Here is a 4,772-nt window from a genome sequence, read left to right as displayed (position 1 = left end):
CAGTGCATGCATGCGATATGCATGCAGTGCATGCTAGCTATGAATATTGTACTTAGATTTTGTATATCGAAACTGATCAACAGAGGGCGGCAATCAATCAAACGGAATAAACAGCAGAAAATAATGTTGTTTCCAGCGCCAGCCTAACTTTGCCATTATCGATCTATGTATTTGGTGCATTCCGATGCAGCGTATCTGATCTGGGGAGGGGGCAGAAGCTAATGCACAGTAGAGAAAGAGAAGAAAACGAAGAAAATAGTGGTCCTTAATGATTAAATACTTCTCGAGGCTTGGCTTTAGAATACCCCACCAATAGGGTTTATGTACATGAGCATCCACCATAGGGTTAGAGTTAGAGTTAGATTTAGGGTTCAGAATTAGGGTTAGGATTAGGGTTATTTTCCTAAATTCTAAATGCGAATAATTTCTTAATGCATCTTTACAAATAACTCGTTATTTCAAGAGCTCTTGATTTCGGTTTAAAATTTGTGAAATTTCTAAGAGGGCACTTTTTTTTTGGTCTCGTAATTTGAAAATTTGACATTTTGCTCCGTTGGGGGGGGGGGGGGGGGGGGGGTAAGGTCAGCTTTTTTAGGTCAGCCATGGGAATTTTTTTTTTTTTTATAAATAAAAAAAAATTAAAAAATCCCCCAAAAAATCCAAAGGAGGGGGGGGGGGGGTTTAGGGGGGTTATGGGGGGGGGGGGGAGGGTTTACACACAGAAAAATACCAAAGGGGGGGTTAAACCCCAACCCCCCCTCCCCCCTGTGTACGCGCCTGGGGGGGGCAATATAGGTGATCACTTCAGAGAGGTGGCTTCGATGATATTCTGAAAACTGTTGATTAGTAAAACCTATAGAAATGAGGGCTGGGCGTGGTTCGCTCATAATTTTATACACAGCTATACTTTCTAGGTCTTTATTTTCTCCTTCGCCTATTTCATCCACCAGAATAGACATTCACGTTTGAAATCAAATTCACTCGTATAGTGATTGGCAAATGATATTGAAACGTCTTTATTTACACGATATGGAACAAAACTGGAAATAATATTTACAGAATACATTCCAGTCAATAAATATATATTATATACATCTTGCATGCTCCGGCGTTCAGTATAATAACAAAATATTCGAACCGACAAAAGTTCAGAATATCCTGAGTAATATTATATTGCACCCAGGCCAGATGCCAAGGTTGATGGCACGAGAAACATTATGAATTTGTAGGAGAATAATTGTAATCATGTTATACTGAACAACGCAATGCATGCAATATTATTACAAATTATTATACAAAATTAAAGTGACTTGGTAACATTGTTGAAGGTTGATGAAAAAAAATTTGTATAAAATGTTACTTACTATATTCCTTTTACTGTATAGTAACCCTCTGACATGCAAAAAAATCCTGAAAAATTCTCAAACCACGAATATATCTATGGTTTTCTTTGAAGAAGTCGATCTATGACACCCTGTAACAGTGATTAACAGTAAATTCTCCCAACCATTTTTGAATTTTCCCAACCGTTTTTCCATGAAAAAAAAGACATAAAACAGGCTATAAAAAATCTGTCAACACCTAAATGTCAGGAATGGAATGTAGAGCCATTTTATTGCTTTGTGACGATTTCTATTCACCTAAAATGTAATTAAATTGTAATAATATAGTTGGGAGAATTAAGGAATCGATCAGATCAGTTTTTCCCAATTTGTCCCATGAATAATGGTCCGTTTTCACTCAAATTTTCAGATTATCTTTAATTGTACATCTAGCATTGAAGTCACTACCTAAGCACCCATGGGTGTCGATCCCCCGGGGGGGGGGGGGGTGGCCTGTACAATCACCCCCCCCCCCAATAATTCACCATCGCAAAAAAAAAATGAAGAGAAAAATTAATGATGAGAGCCCGATGAGAGGAGTTAATGGTTATTACTCGCAAGATGACCATCCATATACACATTTTGCTATCTCATTTTCTTAATACATATAAATAGAAAACGAAGTAAATGAGACAACCGTATATGAGACAATATGAGACTCGCTCATACGGTTTCATCAGGAATTGATGGATTTATTCAACTTATTCAATCAACAGCATCATAGAAATGCAGTGCGCCAAATGCAAAGCCGCAGCGTTAAGAAACAACGAGCTAAATGTTAAGCGCGAAGCGTAAAAGTGCAAAAAAAAAAGTAGAGAGTGGGAGAGAGGAATAAAGAGAGACAGAGAGGATACAGGCGCGAGCCAGGGGGCGGGTCGCCGCCCCCCCCCCCAAAAAAAAAAAACGCAGCCAAAAAAGAGAGAGAGAGAGAGAGAGAAAGAAGAAAGGAAGAGGACGTAGGAAGAAAAAGGATCAAGAGTCGAGAACGGTACAACGAATCGTCTTGTTTCTCTAATAATGTAATGAAACGTCAAAGCTTCCGCGCTTCGCGCGGGAAGGGGGGAGGGGGGGGGGGGAACTGAAGTCAGACAAGGATTAAGAGTCGAGAATGGTAATGGTACAACGAATCGTCTTCTTTCTTTCTTTAATAATTTAATGAAACGTCAAAAGAAACTGAATGTAGACAAAGATTAAGAGTCGAGAACTGTACAACGAATCGTCTTCTTTCTCTAATAATTGAATGTAACATCAAAGCTTCCGCGCTTCGCGCAGTAGGGGGGGGGGGGCTGAATTCAGACAAGGATTTAGAGTCGAGAACGGTACAACGAATCGTCTTCTTTATTTAATAATTTAATGAAACTTCAGAGCTTCCGCGCTACGCGCGGAGGAAGGGGAACTTGATTCAAACAAGGATTAAGAGTCGGGAACGGTACAAGGAATCGTCTTTTTTCTCTAATAATTTAATTAAACATCAAAGCTTCAGCGCTTCGCGCGGGAGGGGGGGGGGGACTGAATTCAGACAAGGATTAAAGGTAAAGACCAGTTATGGTCATGCGATTGCATTGTGAAAGAAACGTTATCACGTGAAAGAAACGTTTAATTAAACATCAAAGCTTCAGCGCTTCGCGCGGGAGGGGGGGGGACTATACACAGAAAGATGTATATGGGACTACCCTATATCTCTCACAGACCATGAGAGAAACAAATTTACCAAATATATGAATTAGTAGGCGGTTTACTGGCAAATTTTTTATCATCATGTATTAATCAAAACATATTCTTTCACATGATTGGTAATGAGAGCTTCCATTTCATTTTTTGGAATTTAGGCGTTTCCAATACTGGTCTTTACCTTTAAGAGTCGAGAACGGTACAATGAATTGTCTTCTTTCTTTAATAATTTAATGAAACGTCAGAGCTTCCGCGCTACGCGCGGAGGAAGGGGAACTTGATTCAAACAAGGATTAAAAGTCGGGAACGGTACAAGGAATCGTCTTTTTTCTTTAATAATTTAATGAAACGTCAAAGATTCCGCGCTTCGCGCGGGAGGGGAAAACTCCCCCTCCCTGCATCCACCCACCTAGGGAGCGCGCTTCGCGTGCTCACTACCGCCCCCTAAAATAAAATCCTGGCTACGCGCTTGAGAGGATAATTACCCAGGTAGCAAGCCCATGTGGGACCCACATGGGTCCCATAATCTCTGAAATGTTACCTTTATTGAGGGTGACTTGAAAAAGTTAATAACTTGGAAAGGAGGGGTGCAGCCTGCCACACACTTGTATCCTTGGTTGCTTTGATCCATTGCCGAAAAGATTTTGGCACCTATCATCCCCCCCCCCCCCAACCACGGATACAAATCGACACCCTTGTAAGCACCACTTTCTCTCATCTGAACAATGTTACCAAGTCCTTTAAGGGTATTTCGATCTCATGACTTGCTCATTTGGAGTCAGGCCCTCTCAATTGCATTTAGGTTGCCTTCGATCGTTGCGCCCATTAATAATGTTGATTGTCACATGACACTGTTTCAGCCAATAGGATACTCGCTAACAAATACCCTATTTTATATGATATTACACCAATATTTTGTAAAAAAACAATATGATATATAGCGTACAATTTAATGTCAACAAATGTAATGATAAAACAAAAATCGTAATCCGTTATGTCCGTGTTGCCTAAATTGTTGCGCCCATTGATTAAGTACACAAAAAATTCTACACGCAAATAATATTTTTTATAATCATTATAATTCTATTCATTCAAATAATTTGGCACACAATAATGTACATAAGTTTGAAAAAAATAACCATTTTACAAAATAATAGCGATTCGAAGAGTTATGTATGATATAAGTTTCCGATATGTTACCGGTATAAGTTTAACGATTTAGCTGTATTTAAAGTCTTATTATGCGCTGTGGAATTGTTTTTTTTTAAGATGTTGTATAAGGATGCTCAAAAGGATCAAGGTAAAATGGCTTTGGCTCCAAATAAGGGCGTCAGTCTTTCTGGTAAAAATTTGGATCCAATGAACAGAATGAACCGCCATCTCCTGCGGCCCCAGATGTAGATGAATGGTACTACCTGAATGAACCTTGGATACAAAACCTCTAAACGGCTTCATAATAAGGCCTCTTCAGGAGCTGAAAGTCGTTGTCGTCCCGAGCGAATGGAGCACTTTTTTCTTCAATATTTGATTATTCATTTTGGCACCAAGTATTCGTTCATCGGTATCTCGAACTCAGCTGATCGCCGAAGGGAACTCTCGACATTCACGAGATGAAGCGATTAAAGAAACCTCTTCATAACTAAATATGGAGGGATGTTGGTGTCATGGCAACGAGTTTTGGCAACAAATCTCCCTCTGTAATAGACTTCAATGAATGGA

Source organism: Strongylocentrotus purpuratus, unplaced genomic scaffold (assembly GCF_000002235.5).
Source record: "Strongylocentrotus purpuratus isolate Spur 01 unplaced genomic scaffold, Spur_5.0 spur5_contig_863, whole genome shotgun sequence".
Taxonomy (NCBI): domain Eukaryota; kingdom Metazoa; phylum Echinodermata; class Echinoidea; order Camarodonta; family Strongylocentrotidae; genus Strongylocentrotus; species Strongylocentrotus purpuratus.
Note: the sequence above shows the minus strand (reverse complement) of the source record.